The following is a 9,904-nucleotide window of genomic DNA, read 5'->3' as shown; positions in this document are numbered from 1 at the left end:
TGGGTGCCCCGCTTTTATAATAATGTTTTCTCTGTTTTATACCTGCCACCTAGCGGAACCTAGCCAAATTTTGTTCTCTTTTCTTGATGACTGCTCGGGATCGTTTAATGCCAATGATCGCTAACCCTTCTTGCAGATGATTTTAATATACACCTAAGCAAAGTGTTAGCGCAGGAGCAGGAATTGCGCCGGCTTCCAGAAAAAAATGTGTTTTAATTTTGTAGCTCTTTTTACCCGTATTTGACAATACCCGATGTATTTATTAGAAATAAAGAGGGCACTTATCTAGTTCTCAGCGTTATATAGCCCAGCGAATAGTGTCCACCTGCCATAGTCGTCGCTGTTCTGTGACTGGCAAACCAAAGCATTAGAAGAATCAAATATGCAAGCAATTTTTAAATGTTGTTTTGTTGATAGATTGGTCAGACGTTATGTGTCCAAGTACACTCACCCCTATGAAAATGACCAATGACCATTATCTTTCCAGTGTGTTTTCTTCTTGCGCCATATTTGCCCTTTATGTTTCCTTTTCCTTCATGGGAAATTGAAGAAATATGCTTCATGTCGACCGCATCTTTACTCATCCTGTCGTACGACTCGAGGAAGGAAACGTAATGTTTCCTCTAGGATGTGCCCTTTGTGATTACGGCAGAATGTTACCTTTGTGCGCTTCCTATGTTACCTGGCTGCGCACTCCCTCGAATGCACATCCAGGTAAAGTAGAGTACACAGTCAATATCTAACTCATGCTACAGATAGATCAACTACCTGAAAAATGCATTATTCACTCGCGTATCCAGGTAAAAAAAAACAACGGGGGCGAGGGGCTGCCTTTCGAGACCTCGGTTTTATGATACCTTTCCTGTAGTATTCTCCCAAAATTATACACTTAAGTTCACTCCTTCACAAATGCAGAACCTACGGCCTCTGCTCAAAGTGGATTTCTTTTCAAAACTGCGTGTGACTGCTCTGTTGATATTAGCAGTGGTAAAAGTGCGGCCGCATGCACTCCGTAAATATATGCTTAGGTGCAGAATAGAATAACTCACAATTCTCATGGTCGTTCACTGTCGCATTTGTTGGTTAGCGCGTGCATGAAAGCGGTACGTTTATTTCACTTCGACCGAAGCTCCAGCTGCCCTAGCAAACGAACCAGCACCACGTTTTGTCGTCTTTATTCCATATGCTGCAAGGAATTATGGTCCCATCGATTTATGATGACGACACAACTTCTCTAAAATACGACGCTTGGTGCATAAGAAGTGTGTACATGGGCGGTGATCAGGAGTTTCTGCTCGGTGGCTCTTGTAGCTGCCCGTATAGGCGGTCTGCCATTGGATTTAAACGGAGCTGAAAGGGTTGCACGCTGATTGGCTCCTGTCCGCCAGCAAAAGTTCGCCGATAGGTCGCCTGAAATCACTGTGTGTGCTTTATAAAAAAGACGGCACATCCAGGCATTTTGATCTCAATAAATGGTGTTTAAATACCGGCCTTGCATCCGGCTACAACTTCCTCTATGTAACAGAATTAAATCTCGGAGGCCGTGCTCTTGCAAACTACGTTCTCCAGACGCGAACGCAGTTCTGTGACTGGCAACATTCGGAGGCTACATTCGCGGCTTGTTAACAGCAGTGCTGCGCTGCCGCAACGTGATGTGAACACACAATTATAAATCGAGGTATAAGAAGGCAGAAGAAGAAACTTGCTGCAGTAAAGCTAGCGAAACGATGGTGCATGGTTTATCAGAGTGTGCCCAGTGGTAAAAATAGGCCCCGCTGGCCTCCTTGAAGCCCTGTTCCGCGAGAACAGGGGGAAAGTAAACATGCTGCCAGTAGAAATTAGCAAGAGACGATTGTAAGATTGGTGGAAGTAGGGAAACGACAACCAACGGAGGCGTGCAAAAACAAAGTTCGCAATAGACGTTCCGAAAGTTTGGTTATAGAAATTCATCGCGGGTTATTTTTTTCGCTTTACTTTTTTATTTTTAACATAGGTAGGACATTCGGCAATATAATAACAACAGCTTGGTGACGCGACCCACAGCCTCGTTCCAAAGCCACCGCTCATAGCATACACCCATCCGTGTATGCCCGGTAACATTACTGAACGTTTTATTGAGCTCGGCTGCTGGGCCACATTGTGCAGGCATGAGTGCTCGTTGCAGTAAGAGGGTAATTTATCTATAGTTTGGATGTGCCTTGGTCAAATATGGTTCCTATCGTCTGCATTTACCATCAACAAATCTCTGGACTCACGTACCGCTATTATTTCTCCGCATGCTTCATGCGATACGTCAATGTCTAGTATATACTACAGCGCCAATCAGAGCTGCCTTTGTTCTCGCCTGTCCGCGTTCTCTTGTGAAAAACATGCTGCTGTGGCTGCGAACCACGATGTATGGACCAAATTTGTTGAACGTTGTGCTATCGTGTTCATCGGCAATTCGACAGTGCCGCAAAGAGCGTTTGTGCCGCGGTGCCCCCGAGACGAAGGAGCGCATGATGACTTCACATATTGAAACGCAAGCTTGTGTCGCACTTGCGCATTCTTGTACTTCGTAGTTCAGCTAGTGAGCTCTGTGCAACGAGAACAGAGCAGTTTCGGAGCTCTGGTTTTTCATGTGGCTGTGCACATATAACTAACTCTTTCACGAGAGTTTCGGTGAAATTCCTTCGTATCGCTTGCTTGTTTTCTTCAGTGAAGTATGCGTTACCACCCCTGATTGGTGGGGCTGAACGGGAAAACATTTATGTAAATGCTGATAGTTACTGCTTGTTCAGTAGTTTCCGGGCAACAAACTATTCCGTTTATATGCATTTCCGTACGTTACTTGTGTAGTGTACGTTGATGTGCCTTGGGCAGCGCGTGTGAACACGCCACGGCTGTGTTTGATAATAAAGCAGATATTCACTTGTGGGAAAATTTTTTTTATCGACACAATTTAGTTTGAAGTTCACCTTCGCGAAAACGTGGCTGCATTTGTGTTCTTGGATGTACTCGCATAGTTGTATTCCATATTGTATGCCAAATATATAATCCCACATTACCACAGCCTAGTTTCTTTTTTTATCGAGACATATAAATCAGGCACTAGTTTTATTATTATTTGCATCTGCGGAACATGATGTAATCTCTTGCGATTATAGTTTAATACAGTGGTTTGCAGTACTGCGCAATGAAATAAGGTTTGTGATTTTGAAGCGATGCTTTCCACTCAATGTTTGCCGCTCTTACCACCCACCGTTCCCATGCCGCTGTTACATTTAATAGGGCGGGCTGAGTGTCAGTCAGACTACTGAGGAGAAGGAATAGCAGTTTCCTACCTGACTGGACAGACAGGTAGGAACAGCAACATCTGTTTCAAACAACAGTTAGTCGAAGGCTTAAGTGTGGCCTTGATATTTTGTTTATAAACTACCTTTGACTTCTGTATGTTTCTTAGCTGCGTGCATGCAGAAAAACTGTTGTAAACTACTTGTAGTTTCAGAGGAACGTTTGCAAAGTATACTCAAAACTTCCTTTTATACGTGCAAGCACTTATGCAACCTGATATTTTCCATTCAAACATTAAATTCTGCATTTTTGAGAAAAACATTTCTAGAACAACAGCAACACTTAAGTGAGGAAAGTGCAAGTAGTACAGCAAGTGTTACATTAGACTAAAGTTGTAATTATAGAACAATCTAATGCGAATATCTGTGTCTTATTAGAGTGGCAGTCAGTATGTTGCATATTGTACACAACAATAAACTTATAATAAATCCAGATTCACAGATTCTCCACGCACCGACATACAGCGGTGCGTTACCTTAGCGTATTTGAGAGTCACGATTTGAATTATGTGCTGGAAAGTGGACAGACAATGTGTATTTGCCGGTGAACATGGCCAATTCCGCAGAGGCGGTTCCGCTTAGGAAAGTCGATGCAGTTGTACTACGCGGTAGAGAAATAACTTCAAGGAATTCGTGTAATTACCATGTTTTTTATCCTTGCTATTCGACCATGCAATCAGTATGCGAGCTCCTTCTTTTGTGCTGGTCATCCTAGCACGTCCTTGCTATCGCGCGCACGCGAAAATGGCTAAACTGATGCAAGCGTGACGAAGCGCTCATTCTGCGTGCATTCCATGCGGACATCTGGGATACTCATTTTATAACTGTCAGGGGTGACAAGTATAGTTGGCATTCTGCTTTACTTACGAAGTGATTTTCGCGAGCATGCCGCATAGCCTCAGTAAAACAGAATTATTCAAGTGAACAGTGATACATATTGTAGTGTTTCCTTTTGTTGTTTATTTGAATTGTGTAGCAGTTATTCCATTATTATGGGGAATTATTTCAATTACGTAGGAAATGATCGCGCTGCGTACTATGTGCACATTGCGGAGCTGATTTCCAGAAATTTCGAGGCATATAAAATGAAATGTTCTGTTGTATGTTCATGAGCAGTTGACGTCCTTTTTCTTCAAGATTGGTCGCTTGTCTTTCATCTACATATGCAATCAAGCTTATTAGGCTAATACTTGGGCTAATACATGGGGCACAAATTTGGAGACTGACAAAGAAGCTCGAAAACAAGCTAAGGACCGCGCAAAGAGCGATGTAACGACAAATGTTAGATGTAACATTAAGATACAGAAAAAAATTGGTGTGGATAAGAGAGCAAACGGGGATTGGGGACATTCTAATTGAAGTTAAGAGAAAAAAAATGGAGATGGACAGTTCATGTAATGAGTAGGTTAGATAACCGGTAGAGCATTCGGGTTACAGAATAGGTGCCAAGAGAAGGGAAGCTCAGTCAAGGACTGCCGAAGAATAGGTAGGGTGGTGAAATTAAGAAATTCGCATGCACTAGTATGAACTGGGGTGCTATGCAGGATGCCCCGAGTTTCTCGTTCACCCGAGTTTTGCCCGAGTTTGCTCGACGGCAGTCAGTGAACGGAGATAGCGCGCAACGGGCCGAAGGTGCAGGCAAAAAATATGTAGACAGAAAGTCGCGTATGACAACATGAGCGCACCCTGCGCGGCACGCTGCTTCCACGTTTCAAGCGCAGAAGGCTGCACAACGAAACGCGCCAGCGCCGCGTATTGTTATCAACGGATTATCGCAACTTAGCGATACCGTGACTGCCCCGCTGTCTGTCAGCACACTTGCCGTGAGCCGTTTGCCACGCCTTTCCCGGGCGCGTCAAGGGCGTGCCTCATCTTTCGGGCGCTATCTATCTATCCTCCATCGAATGCGAACGGGGTACATGCGGCGCATTCTTGCACCTACACTTTCACTCAAACGAATACGTTAAAATCCGACAAATAAAATAACGCACATTTTTATTTCTTTAGGTATCTGTTTTTCGTTTTCAATGCTAGAAATTTGTGATGATAAACGGAGATCGAGCAAATTATTAAATTTTGCACATCTTGCCGTGAGTGGCGACAGGGAGGCGAAAGCTTAGAAGCGGTACATTGAAACGGGTCGCACGCACGAGGGCGTTCATACGGTGATAAGTCGCCTAGGGGCGCTGCAGTGCTATTCTCAATAAAGTCGGTCATGATCCATGGAGGGTCATGGCCACTCTTTCTCTATTAGGGGAATAGAAACGCAGCGCCGCGGTACGGCTGTTCATCGCAGGCGCTTCACTAGGCTATTAAGGCCCCCGCTTTACCAACTAAAAAAATTGGAGGACGCTTAAGCTTCGCCTTCAAGAGTGGAACGCGATAGCGTTCCCGTCGACCCGCCAATGGGTGTAAGACAATGGGCTACAGGGCAGCCATCACTTACGAGGCGCCCCGCATCAGACGCGGTGAGCGTCGAGCCATATGGTCGAGCAACGCGGCGTTCGGCGCAGCAACGAAACGTGCGCCTGAGCAAGCGGAGCGAACCAAAGAACTCGGTACTATCCCGGAGGGGGAAATGATGCACGCCAGCCAAACGCCGTGATCGGCACGGGCAGAGAGATAGAGAGATAGTTATCTAAAGAAAGGAAGGACGCTTGATTCTGCGGAGGGAGCGAGGCGAAGCGTTGTCAGGGGAGAGAGTCCGAACCGCGACAGCTCCAATGCGCGCGTGGCGCGCCATCTGTCGGGGCAGCGCCGTACATGGAGAGGAGGGGCTCTTCTGTGTTTGCCGCAAGATGGCTCTCCGTGTGCGGAAAGCGCAGAAGAAATGCAGCGAAACGCACTTCGCTACTCGTGTAATTGCGACTTCTGTAAGTTACATGTTCATAATTACCTATATACACCACAGTATAACTTTCCACGGCTCGTTTCGAAGGCAACACCGCATTCACTAGAGGCGCGTTTGTACCTTTTAGAAGCATCGAAATCGTGGCTGAGTGGTAGCGTCTCCGTCTCACACTCCGGAGACCCTGGTTCGATTCCCACCTAGACCATCTTGGAAGTTGCTTTTTATTTATGGAGTGCCTGCCGTGATTTATCGCTCACGGTCAACGCCGCAAAACGCTGACACCGACGCCGACACCGACGCCGACGACACCGGCTTTTCTGCGACACGAGCTCCTTAACGCTGTCGCGTTAAAACGACACAACAGCTGTCGCTGTAAAATGGCGGTATGTTATTTTAGAGTGCGTAGTGTCGCAGTTCAGGGAAAATGTACCAGTTTATCTTTGTGCGCGAAGCCTTTGCGATAAATTGCGAAACGTGCGTGCTTCCCCAGCGACAGAATTCATCGCTTGTCATCGCTTGCCCAGTGAAGGCGCCTCTGAGCGCACGTACGCAGTATATGAGTGTGTTGTGCAGTCGAAGGTGCTTGCGGATTACCTCTGCTGGAGCCAGCAGCGATCGCAGATGGATATCGTAACGACACCGCAGCACTCGCATTTTGGCAGGTGAGGACTCTTGTGTGCAGTTATGAAATCAGATTTCGAACGGAGAGATGTGTTGGAACTGTTGAGTGCGCAGTGCTTGTGATGAAGAAATGTCATTGCACTGGGCCTAGAAGAGCGAGCGATTCTCGGACGCTGATCGTGTTTACGACGTTGTGGCTCCGTTTCATCACCGATGACAGAGCAGCTATCTGAAACGACTGCTGCAATAAGCCCTCCTCAGCATCGTCGTCCCCCTCGACGCCTTGCAAGCACCTACAGTGACGTGCCGATAATTATTTACTGTGCGCTACGCGCCGCAATGCAGGCAATGAAACCGTGTTGTGCGGCCATCTCAGCCCGAGAAGATGTGTGCCAGCGACAGTCAACGCTTTGTTTTCGATAGTGGTGCTCAGTACATCACCGATGACAGTGCGTTGTGCGTGTTTTATGTCGGCGGTCAAGATTGTTGATGCCTCTCAGCTCGACACCGCGTCGCTGTTGCCGGCAGATAAGTTGGGCGTGGCCCAACTGTAGTGGGTGCGCGCGCAATAGTTACATGCCTCGCGCGGGGCGTGACCTCTGGTTTTGATTGACAGGCGAACTCGTGCTAAACTCGTACATCGCGAAACCCCCTCCGAGTTCAACTCGGGAACATGGCGGCGGCAGCAGCAGCGGCAGCGGCATTGCATCCAGCGGCAGCAAGCGTCAGTATGACCGTCCGGACCCGTTCACCTGCATGACCGGCGGGGAGTTTCAGCGTCATTTTCGCCTGTCGAAGACATCAGTGTGCTGGCTGTGTGACGAGCGAGGCGAAGACTCTCGTCTGCGGTGACAGCGTGGCGGGCTTCATTCGCTCACCGTCTTAGAGCAAGTCATCTGTGCCCTCCGTTTCTACGGGACTGGGAGTTTTCAGGGAAGCGTCGGCGCCGAGCGTTACATCGGACGCCATCAAACTACTGTTAGCCACTGTGTCAGAGATGTGTCTGACGCGCTTATCGATGCGGCAGTGCGTAAGCGGTGGCTAGCTTTCCAGAATACTGCGGCGGAGCGGGCATATATAAAAGAATGCTTCCCACTTCGTGGGAACATTACGAACGTAGTCGGGTGTGTCGAAGGAACGTACGTAGGAATTAAGGCGCCTTCAATGTCAGCGTTACTGTGATTAACAGACTTTTTCGCTGGTTGATCACTTTTTGTCGATTGTTCTATTTATCTGTCAGGGTGCCTTCCAAATGGCTCACTTTCTTGGGAAAGGGGTTAAGTATAAATAGATAAATGGATATCACTAATTGTGTGAAGTAACCTATGAATCCTAATCTCATAAAGAACTTGGGGTTCTTCATTGGTGAAGTTACTAAGTATGCACAATGCTGAATTTTGGTCATGCGTAATCTATCGGCCGCACTATGAAACAGCGAGGCATTGCACAATTTGTTGCAGCGCGAGATGTGGATGTTGCGCCAAGCCGGTTGTGCCTATGCATTTGTGGCGAAATGAAAATGCATTGAGAATCTTAGTGTGTTGGCTTGCATGAAGAAAATACTTCAGATTGTTTGCTCTGTTCACTGTCGATGCATGTGCCAGAGGTTCAGTGCATCTTCTTTTTTTTTTGGGGGGGGCGGCGTTATTTTGGATGGATAAATTGTATATTTTCATCTCATAATGGGGCTCTAATTCTTAAGCATTAGAACAATGCACATCCGATACTCTGCAGAACTCTCTGTACGTGAAGATGTCATGAACCACCAAGGCATTATTACATATCGGGAGAAATGTGGTGCAGATGCCAATGAAAAGTGGGTCTTTAACCTACCATGATAAAAATAAAACTTGCAGAGCAAATAGACCATTTGTACAGCTTTAGAGCAATAACTACACAAAACGTGATATGCCCAAACGAGTAAACACTTGCCGCATTGCCAAAGTAGGCTGAGCGACATGCAGCATATGTTGGCATTGAACATGTCTCGTAACTGTTATTTTTATTGTAAGCCCTCGCTGTCACACCTTTCCCTCCAGCACTCCCTTTACTGAAACGTGGCACTGTCTTTCCATTGGTGTCATGATGATAATGGTAACGGCGGCAGCAAGGCTCGTTAATGCTTGCCTCTTTGATTCCTGTGAGTTTAGTGGTAAAGAATATGGCACGTTCATACATACAGCTGTGCTGCAAAATTTAACATTTGTGATTTTTTGGAGAACTAATTTGTGTTGGGAAATTTCAAAGATGTGCACCATTGTGGCCTAATAACTAGAGCATTGGTGAGGTTGAAGACGGTGTATTGGTATAGAAGCTTGAAGTTTAATTGCACAACAATTCGACGGGGCACAAAGAGAAATACACACAGCAGAATGCTTTGCTGTGTGTGTTACACTCCTTTGTATGCCGTTGAATTGTTGTGCGATCCAACTTAAAATAGAGCATTGGGCTTCTTTGGTGCAGGACCGAGGAAGTGTGAGCTATTCGACAACATGCCAGTGCCTTGCCACACACTTATGGAAGTCGGAAGGTTTGCAAACAAAGCTTTGCTTTCAAATCCAACTGCTCATGTAATACAAGCGCTGATTGAAAGAACCATCACACAAAAATAATGGTGAAATCAATGGCCTGTGAAAAGTGTAATTTGTATATAGATACTGTTGACATAATAGGTGCCATACCGGTGCCATAATAGGTGCCATACCGGCCTCAAAATCGTACTGGACAGAGCAGTTTGTTTCCTATGTGAAGCTCGACCTCCCATTACATGCTGTGCAAATAACCAAGCTCAGTTTGTTTTGACGTGCTACACAACATTCAGTGTAATCTGTTTTTGATTCTAAAGAAGTGCCAAACACCACCTCTTTTTCAAGGACGTCATGGGAATATTTGGCGAGACCTTTTTCAGCCCCTCATAATGGAAGTGTGGCCAGCCAGCTTTGCTTGGATGCCTTTATAGATTTCTGCTCCTGATCATTGTGTGCTATCAAATTGCAGAAGCCTATGCAACTGGTGCAAGGCATTACGTGTTTCTATAGTCGGATACAACTTTAGGAGGCTGCGGAATCTGCACTTTAAGGCAGGTGAACACAAGCCTGCA

Source organism: Dermacentor albipictus, chromosome 2 (genome assembly GCF_038994185.2).
Source record: "Dermacentor albipictus isolate Rhodes 1998 colony chromosome 2, USDA_Dalb.pri_finalv2, whole genome shotgun sequence".
Taxonomy (NCBI): Eukaryota; Metazoa; Arthropoda; class Arachnida; order Ixodida; family Ixodidae; genus Dermacentor; species Dermacentor albipictus.
This window is presented reverse-complemented; position numbering follows the sequence as displayed.